Raw genomic sequence first — 10685 nt, forward strand, 5'->3', positions numbered from 1 at the left:
GAGGAAGGAAGGAAGGAAGGAAGGAAGGAAGGAAGGAAGGAAGGAAGGAAGGAAGGAAGGAAGGAAGGAAAGAAAGAAAGAAAGAAAGGGAAGCAAAGGGAAGGGAAGGGAAGGAGGGAGGGAGATGCTGTGGGGAGCTTGAGGTGAACCCTCTGGGTCCAGGAAGGGTACCCTTTGCAAGACTGCAAGACTCCAAAACTTAGCTTAAAAATAAAAAGAGAAATTTATTGACTTAGGAGGTAATATTAGGAGAACAGCATCGATGGACATCAATTCTGGGATCTTTATACTTTCTACAACAGGCGATACATGGCTTCAGGCGCAGTGAGGGGGGGTCATCTGACCGGTATCAGCCTGAAGACACAGGGGGTGACCCTCATAATTTAGGGGACAGATAGATATCTTAGCTACAACCTGATGGTATCAAAGCATATCTCTGCATCCATCTCAAAACCTAAAAGACGATCCAAGGAGGATCAGCCTCTCACAGGTCTTTCTCATCATTAGCCTTCGAAGTCCAGGTCACCCCTTTCTTTAGCCTTACTGAGAAAACAAGGAAGCAAAGGAATTTTCCTGCTTACGGTTTGGCCTGAAACACTTCTATAATTTGGGGGTGCGACGCCCTATGCCAGAGGGAGGAAGGTTGGTTTATGAAGTACCTACAATGTATAAAAACACTGCTAAATGCCACAGATACAGATAGAAAAACTATACAGCCCCTATTGTCAAGGATCTCACAGCCTACTATGGGAAGAAAACACACACCAGTGGTTTCAGCTCCGCGTCCCATGGAAAGGTCCCCTGATCTTTAGGGTACAACAGAAATGCTGGTGGTAACGCACCTTCCTGAATATCATTTCCCCTCTTAAAGGGCCCAAGGATTCTGGCTGTGAGATCTTCCTCTTCTCTGGGCCTGCTCGGGGAGGAGGGCATTCAGTGAGGAGGGCTGTATTACCTTCCGTACTAGTGGTCAATCAGATCCCCACCAAGTGTGCTTCCCTCCATCTTGGCTCTAATGGTCTAGAAACAGAGCTGGTGACCTGGGGGTGCTGCCACTCCCAGGGCTCTTGTTGTCCATCAGCAGCAATTGGTCGGCCATCGACAAGGATGTTTATTAGACGACTTTACCTCTTACAAGAAGTGGGGTAGGGCTAGGAGGAGGGCAAGTGGGAGTACAGTGTGGCTGAATGACAGGAAGAAGGATGGAAACATTTGGTGGGCCAGGGTCAAGGATGCCCAGGATCCCCGAGTCTGAGCTGGAGGGCCCTGCCTCTGAAGAGACTAGAGCGCAGGGGCATAGCTAGCTTCAAGATGGCCTGGGAGGCTTGAAGGAGGCTGGAGGAGAGGAGACAGCAGTCAGGTATGGAGCAGCCACAGGGGTAGGAGTTTCACTGTTACGTTCTAGGAACAACAGAATATGTGTTGTTGGACTGAGGGGTTTGTAGAAGGGACTAAAGTCTAAGTCTGGAAAGGCTGGATGGGCTTGGGTGGGGAAGGGCCTTTGATGCCTCCCCCACTCCCCAGGAAGATTTTATTATTTTTTTATTTTTTTTAAACCCTTAACTTCTGTGTATTGGCTCCTCGGTGGAAGAGTGGTAAGTAAGGGTGGGCCATGGGGGTCAAGTGACTTACCCAGGGTCACACAGCTGGGAAGTGTCTGAGGCCGGATTTGAACCCAGGACCTCCCATCTCTAGGCCTGACTCTCCATCCATTGAGCTACCCAGCTGCCCCTTGGGTTTTAGACTTGATTTTAGACTTGATCCTGGCTGTAGTAGGGAGCCATTGGGGTTTATCGAGTTGGGACAAGAGAGGCCATTGTACCCCCAAAACTATAGAAGTGTTTCAGGCAAACCGTAAGCAGGGAAGTTCCCTTGCTCCCTTCTGTCCCTGTGACTCCTAGCCCAAGAACATCTGATAACTCCTACAGGACCCTGAGAGGATTCTCCTCCTTAGACCGTCCTTTAGATTTGAGATGGCATAGAGATGCGCCTCCAGGCTCCACCTCGATACCATCGGGCTGTATCTCGGACATCCATCTGTCCCCTAAACTATGAAGGTCTTCAAGCAGACTCCGGTCAGATGACCAAACCCCCCACCGAATGTCTGGTGTTTACCACTCTAGAACCACGTCCCCACTGTTGCAAAGAGTATGGAATCCCCAGAACTGATGGATTCTGGGAGAAGCCTTTCATCTTGCTGTTCCACCTATACTATCCTGGCCAGATTCAACATCACCTTCTAAATTAATACATTTCTCCTATTTTAAAGCTAAGTTTGGGGGGCAGCTGGGTAGCTCAGTGGAGTGAGAGTCAGGCCTAGAGACAGGAGGTCCTGGGTTCAAACCCGGCCTCAGCCACTTCCCAGCTGTGTGACCCTGGGCAAGTCACTTGACCCCCATTGCCCACCCTTACCACTCTTCTACCTATGAGACAATACACCGAAGTACAAGGGTTTAAAAAAAAAAGCTAAGTTTGAGGGTCCTGCATTCTTGCAAAAGGTACCTTCCTGAACCCCGGGTTCAGCGTTAGCACCCCGCAACGGTTAGACCTATACTTTCTGAGGATCACTTTGGTAGCTGTAGGGAGGATGGAGTAGAGTAGGGAGTCATAGAGGGCTATTGCCATCATCTAGGTGAGGACCTGATGGTGACCTGAACTGGGGGAGGGGAAGAGTGGTGGATGTGTGAATGGAGTCAAGGGGACGAGAGACCATAGTAGGAGTATGCTGGCGATACCTTCAGAATAAAACTTGGTTGTCCAAGTCGGGGTCCTATTTCTTTTTGTCAGCCATTATTGACCTTGGATTGGAGAAGGGCTTCTCCCCTAGGTGCTTAGGGCCTGTGTGATCATGAGAAAGTCTCTTGATCCCTCTGTGCCTCAGTTTCCTCATCTGAAAAATGGGGATAATAATATCAACCTTTTAGTCCACCATTGAGAAACAATATGAACCTAAGGAAATTTGAGACGGGCAGGAGAGAGCAGGTCCTCACTCCCTGGGTGTTCCCTTGGGAGGTGGTGAGGAGAACTTTCTGAGCAGATCCAATGTCTTTAGAATTCTGACACTCGCATTTGCATTTGAAAGCTCCCTCCTGGTCACCCCAAATCCCAGGGTTTGGTGTCAGGGCTGAATCTAAACCCTCCCAGACTGACTGGGGGTGGTAGAAGCCCAGCTAGTAAAAGGGCAGCTTATGAAGAGGGGCCGGGAACAAGGGGTTATTATAAGGAGAAGGATGGGATGAGAGAGAGCTTCAACCTGGACCCGAGTAGAGCAGAGCAGGGCCACCTGGTGTGGCCGCTTTTCCATTAGTTCATGGTGGTGGTGCCAACTGGCTTGTTCTCTCCCTTTAGGTCACAGGCTGAGCTTAATAGCTGAGGTGCCCTGGGTGGGGTCTATCCGTCCACCTCCACATTCCCAGCCAATGAAGGCCTCTATACAGAAGCTCTGGGGAGCCAAGGTCATGGCCCTGGGCTGGTGGGGGAAAGCTGGGCTTCTTGATGTGCTCCGGATGGAGACAGAGCAGGCTTTTCTTGGGGTTGAGTCTCCACTGGAAGTGTGGAGGGCCTCAGATCTTGGGAAGTGTGGACAAAACTGAGCCTTGTTCTGCCTGGTCCCAGAAGACCAGCCAGAAGCAATGGTCCAAGTGACAAGAAGACTTCACATCGATGTTAGGGAAATTTTCCTAACCAAAGGAGGGAAGAAGCATTTATTACGTTCCTGCTATGTGATAGGCACTGGGCTAAGTAAGCGCTTTACAATATTTACAGTTATCTCTTTTTATTTTTTTTAACATTTAATAATATTTATTTTTTAGAAAAGTGAACATGGTTACATGATTCATGCCCCTACTTTCCCCTTCACCCCCCGCACTCCCCCCACCCATGGCCGATGCACATTTCTACTGGTTTTTATATGTGTCGTTGATCAAGACCTATTTCCAAATTGTTGATAGTTGCATTGGTGTGGTAGTTTCGAGTCCACATCCCCAATCATGTCCGCCTCAGCCCATGCGTTCAAGCAGCTGTTTTTCTTCTGTGTTTCCTCTCCTGCAGTTCTTCCTCTGAATGTGGGTAGCATCTTTTCCATAAATCCCTCAGAATTGTCCTGGGTCATTGTATCTCTGAGTACAATGTTCTGGCTCTGCTCCTTTCACTCTGCATCAATTTCTGGAGGTCTTTCCAGTTCACATGGAATTCCTCCAGTTCATTATTCCTTTGAGCACAATAGTATTCCATCACAGCATATACCACAATTTGTTCAGCCATTCCCCAAATGAAAAACATCCCCTCATTTTCCAGTTTTTTGCCACCACAAAGAGGGCAGCTATAAATATTTTCGTACAAGTCTTTTTATCTATGATCTCTTTGGGGTACAAACCCAACAATGGTATGGCTGGATCAAAGGGAAGGCATTCTTTTATAGCCCTTTGAGCATAGTTCCAAATTGCCTTCCAGAATGGTTTGATCAGTTCACAATTCCACCAGCAATGCATTAATGTCCCAATTTTGCCACATCCCCTCCAACATTCATTACTCTCCCCATCTTTCATTTTAGCCAATCTGCTAGGTGTGAGGTGATATCTCAGAGTTGTTTTGATTTGCATTTCTCTAATTATTAGAGATTTGGAACACTTTCTCATGTGCTTATTGATAGTTTTGATTTCTTTACCTGAAAATTGCCTATTCATGTCTCTTGCCCATTTATCAATTGGGGAATGCCTTGATTTTTTATACAATTGATTTAACTCCTTGTATATTTGAGTAATTAGACCCCTGTCAGAGTTTTTTGTTATAAAGATTTTTCCCAATTTGTCGTTTCCCTTCTGATTTTGGTTGCATTGTTTTTGTTTGTACAAAAGCCTTTTAGTTTAATATAATCAAAACCATTTATTTTACATTTTGTAATTTTATCTAACTCTTGCTTGGTTTTAAAATCTTTCCTTTCCCAAAGATCTGACAGGTATACTATTCTGTGTTCACTTAACTTATTTATAGTTTCCCTCTTTATATTCAAGTCATTCACCCATTCTGAATTTATCTTGGTGTAGGGTGTGAGATGTTGATCTAAGCCTAATCTCTCCCATATTGTTTTCCAAATTTCCCAGCAGTTTTTGTCAAACAGTGGATTTTTGTCCCAAAAGTTGGGCTCTTTGGGTTTATCATATACTGTCTTGCTGATGTCACTTACCCCAAGTCTATTCCACTGATCCTCTCTTCTGTCTCTTAGCCAGTACCACATTGTTTTGATGGCTGCTGCTTTATAGTATAGTTTAATATCTGGTACTGCCAGGCCACCTTCCTTCACATTGTTTTTCATTATTTCTCTTGATATTCTTGATCTTTTGTTATTCTAAATGAACTTTGTTATAGTTTTTTTCTAATTTAGTAAAAAAGTTTTTTGGTAATTTGATAGGTATGGCCCTAAATGGGTAAATTAATTGGGTAGAATGGTCATTTTTATTATGTTAGCTTGTCCTACCCATGAGCAATTAATGGCTTTCCAATTGTTTAGATCTAGTTTTAATTGTTTGGAAAGTGTTTTGTTTTCGTATAATTGCTGTGTTTGTTTTGGTAGGTAGGTTCCTAAGCATTTTATATTGTCTGGGGTGATTTTAAATGGTGTTTCTCTTTCTACCTCTTGCTGCTGTGATGTGTTGGAAATATATAGAAATGCTGATGATTTGTGTGCATTTATTTTGTATCCTGCAACTTTGCTAAAGTTGTTGATTATTTCTACCAGCTTCTTACAGATATCTCTTTTGATAGGTAGAGCTGTCCAAGTGCTGCCTTGGGAAGTGGTGAGCTCCCCCTCAATGGATGGCTTCAAGCATCTGTGGGGAATGGCTTGTTCAGGAGGGGGCTGGCCTCACTTTCTCTGAGCCCCCTACCAGCCCTGCAATCCCCAGGTCCTGAGGTCTTCAATGCTAATAGTACTCAAAAAGATTCAGCAGAGATCAAGAAAAGAAACTCCTTGGTGTGGGGTATCCAGAAGAGCCTTTGGATTAGAAATTGGAAGAGCCTCAGGGACTTTGCCGTCCTCTGGGCCTCAGTGTTCCCCTCTATAAAATGGGTCTCTGAAGAAGGCCTGTTCAGCCCTGATTGGGTTGATAGAAGGGCCAGTGAGCAGGACACTTTGCTGTCTGTCCCTCTTGCCCATTCTTTTCACCCTTTCATGGCAGTAAGGAGGTCCTTCTGGAGAGAATGAGAGGGCATTCCCAGGACCTGCAATCGTCTTATAGCTCTGCTTTGCATGGACTTTCCCCTGGAGGTGGGAGATGGGAGTTGGGAGTGCAGAGCTTGTCCTGTGGCCTCAGATTCTGACTTCTAGTGGTTGCTTGGGGTAGAGCAGTGATTCCCAAACTTTTTTGGCCTGCCGCCCCCTTTCCAGAAAAAATATTCCTTAGCCCCCTGGAAATTTATTTTTTTTTTAATTTTAATAGCAATTAATGGGAAAGATCAATGCACCTGTGGCCATCACTGCTCCTCTGGATCGCTGCAGCACCCACCGGGGGGCGGTGGCTCCCACTTTGGGAATCACTCGTGTAGATGGTACCCCGGGTCAGCTTCCTTGGCTGTAGGAACATCATAATGGCCAGGAAACATTCCATGGTCAGTGGGCAAACACTTTCTCAGGCTGATACATAGAGCCGTGGGGTGGAGACTCACACCTGCCAGGGACGACCCACCCAACTGGTCAGCCCCATTTCCCTTCTTGTGCCAACAGGGAGGGGCTGGTCTCGTTTTCTCCACCGGTTGTTTTTAATCATATCTTTCATGGAGAGAATGTTATTCTTGAAGCCTGGAATCCTAAGGTACTTACTAGCTGAGTAACCTTGGACAAGTACCCTAATCCCCTGGGCCTTGAGGGTCATCTCCTCTAGATCCAAATTACTTGGCTGGCATACTGCAGGCTGGAATTGGCCAGTTGTCTTTTTTTTATTGCCTTTGAGCTGAGGATGTTTTTTTAGACAATTTTTAAACAATAAAACTTTATTGACAGATGTAAAAGCTGGTCTTAGCTTGAGAGTGGTAAAACAAGGAGGGTGGGGAGTTAGCTTTGACCCCAGGGCAATAGTTTGCTGAGCCCTGTGCTAGATTCCAGGACTGAATCTGTGATCCCATAATGCCATTTCCTCATCTGTTAAATAGAGGGTTGGATTAGGTCACCTTTAAGTCCATTCTGGGGGCAGCTAGGTAGTTTAGTGGATAGAGCACTAGGCTTGGAGTCAGGAAGCCCTGAGTTCAAATCCAGCCTTAGCTATTTCCTCGCAGTGTGACCTTAGGCAAGTCACTTAACCTCAATTGCCTGAAGAAGGAGATTGCAAACCTCTCCAGCATTTTTTTTTTGCCAAGAAAACCCCATGAATAATATTAGCATGCTCTGGTTCATGGGGTCATGAAGAATCAGAAAACAACTAAAGGACAGCAACAGCAAGGTCCCTTCTAGCCCTAAATTAGGTGGTGAGCTCCAAGATGGCAGGGACTGTCTTTTGCCTCATTGTCTCCCCTGCACTCATTACAATGCCATGGCACATAGAGGGTGATTCATGTCTAGTGCTTAATCCATGCTCTATTACTAATCTCTGATGACTTCCCTCTCAAGCTCAGTTTCCACATCTTTAAAATGGGGTCTTGGATTAGGTGACCTGGGAGGTCCCTTCTACCTCTGAGTCTACGATCCTGACTCAGGAGGCTATCAGGACACCCAAGTCTCCTGCAGGAAGTCCTGCCCATTCCGTGGCTGCACCCTTGTTTGCTCCTGGCCTCAGTTCAGTGGTGGGCAAACATCGTCCTGGCCCTCAGAATTCTTTCCCTTCTCTGCTCAGCCAGAAATGCCACAGCACGTAGGTCTGCTCGTTTCTTGGGTTGTCTTTTTTTCCAAGAGCCTGATATAGTCGGGTACAAGCGGCTCCTCTTCTCACTTGCTCTCTTGGAGGGGGTTCCCAGGGGTCCCCGGGTTCGGGTACCTGCGTCTGGAGGGTATTCTGGCCTCACCTCTGCCTTAGAGAATCTCCAGCTTCCTGCGAGGCAGAGCCCAGCCCTCACTTCCTACATGAGGCTTTTCCCCACACCCTGGAGCCCTAACTCCCCCTTAGTAGCATTCACTTCCTCTTGAAGTTTCTTTGGGTGACTTTCTATTTACACAGCACTTGCTCGCTAACAATGCAGCACAAGGGGAGCTCCTTGATGCCACCATTGATTGGGCTCGTTTTCCTTTGTCTCTCTAGTACCCAGCACAGTGCCTGGCACATTCTGAATGCTTAAGAGCTATAGTAGAGAGAATCCTGGCTATGGGAGTCTGAGCGAAGCATCCTCTCCCTAATTCAGTTTCACCCTCTAAAACAAAGGGATTCGGCTCAGTGTTCTCTAAATCCCGTCTAGTTCTAAATCTATGATTCCATGAATAAATCTTTTAATTTAATTTAACATTATTTGTTAAACCCTCACCTTCCATCTTGGAGTCAGTACTGTGTATTGGCTTCCAGGTGGAAGAGCAGTCAGGGTGGGCCATGGGGGTCAAGTGACTTGCCCAGGGTCACACAGCTGGGCAGTGTCTGAGGCCAGATTTGAACCTAGGACCTCCCGTCTCTAGCCTGGCTCTCCATCCACTGAGCTACCCAGCTGCCCCCCATGAATAAATCTTAATGGAACTGAATGTAAAGGACTCAGATAAGGACTTTCCTTTTCTGTCAGTCTCACTTTGGGCTGTGCGGTTCAATATCTTCTGCCTCATTTTAACAAGCTGTAAAGCTAAAGCAATGGACCTAGAATCACTGATTTCAGTGAGTTCACATTCTGCCCCTGTTCTTGACCAGCCATCTCTGCCTCTGCCACGGACACACTGTAATGTAGGACTTGGGTGTATCTGCAGGTGTCCCTCCCATGGTGGTGGTGAGAAGCAGGTGAGGCCCTGAAAGTTAAGTGCACTCAGACTTTAAAGCCCTCTGTTGGTGTTAACTGGCATGCTTGTTTTTTAAATGAGTGTTTGCTTGATACAGTTGAAATGATAACAATGGGATCCTCTCCCACAGATAACTCGCCGCTTCCACCCAATAAAGCAACATAGTAGCCTGCTTCTGACTAAGCGGTCTCCAGCCCTTCTTGACCACCAGGTTGGAAAGGAGGCACGTTTCACTGTCAGACTCAGAATTCACGACTGGCCGCTGCATTGACCTGCAGTCCAAAATCTTTTGCTCTCATTTTCCTTTACGTTATCGTGGCCTTCATGGAGGTTGTTCTCTTGGTCTCGTTTACTTTGCTCTGGGACCATTCAGAGAGGTCTCTGCATGTTTCCCTGAATTCTTCAGAAATAGCATTTTTCTCCCAGCATAGGAAGAATCCTTTCAATTCTTTACCCCCCCCCCTTTGTCCAGCCATTCCTATGGATGGTCTCTAGTTTTATTGTCGTTGTTATGATTGCCTCAAAAAATGTAGCTCCAGGGGGCAGCTGGGGGGCCCAGTGGATGCAGAGCCATGCCTAGAGATGGGAGGTCCTGGGTTCAAATCTGGCCTCAGACACTTCCCAGCTGTATGACCCTGGGCAAGTCACTTGATCTCCATTGCCTACCCCCCCCCCAAAAAAAAAGCACCTTATGAAGCATTTCAATGGCAAGTCAAGGGGATCTGTCTGACTTTGATCCTAGAGGCCATAGGGAGCCACTAAAGATTGTTGAACAGGATTATCTGGTCAGTTCTGCACTTTGGAAAGATGATTTTGGCCATTGTATTGAGGGTGCATTGGAGAGGGGAAAGCCAAGCCTGAGGTTTTTTACCACGAGGCAATATTTCTAAAGTCCACTTGCCCCTTGATGTGTGGTACAGGGGGACATGCCCATAAACAGCTATGAGTAGCATTATTTAAAGGAACTCTCTGAGGGCAGGCCTCGGAACCATCCCCCTCTCAAGGTGCAGCAAGGCAGTGTTGACATGGAATCTAGAAACCCTAAAGCTTTGGGTTCATCAGATCTCACTAGGCTACAAGTTTGGGGGTTTCTAGATTCCATGTCAACAGCAGCTGGCACCAAAAATGAGTACAGGCAGGGAGGCCACACTTCTAAATAGACGGAGGGCGTGACAGTTGCCTTCCTACGGATATTTGGCATAAGCCAGATCTTGGTCTTGAAGAAAAAATCCAAGACGCCAGCAGGCTTAACAATGCCAATTCTTAGGTAAATGGAGGCCAAGATTCTAAAGGACTCGGGGTGCCAGAGTTAGGGAAGATGGCCTCCACCTCAGGGGAGCCCATCAATATCTGGGCAGTGTGTTGCTCAGAGGAATTATTTTCTGTTTTCCACAATCCTTGTTTTTCTGACTTTGAGGGAGAGATCTTGCTCCTGTACTCTTCTGTCTTCTTAGACTCACTTGTGTTAGCCCTTTTCCATTAACATACATTTCCCATGCCCTTGACAGGCAGCAAGATTTGCTAGAAGAACCTGAACCTGGGCAGTCCTGAGTTCGAGTTTTGATTCAGCCTTTCTTGATTCTGTGAGCACAAGCTCTCTGATCTCATTTCCTCCTCTCTGAAAATAGAGACTTCCCTCCCTTTTGAGGCTATTAGGGAAGAAGGATGCTCTGTATACTCTAGACTAGTGATGGGCAAACTTTTTAAGGAGGGGGCCAAAGGAAAGGAAATGCTCCTCTGTCAGTCTGTTTCTAAGGCAGCTCTTTCGAAGTTTCACTGTATTGTA

Source organism: Gracilinanus agilis, chromosome 6, assembly GCF_016433145.1.
Source record: "Gracilinanus agilis isolate LMUSP501 chromosome 6, AgileGrace, whole genome shotgun sequence".
NCBI lineage: Eukaryota > Metazoa > Chordata > Mammalia > Didelphimorphia > Didelphidae > Gracilinanus > Gracilinanus agilis.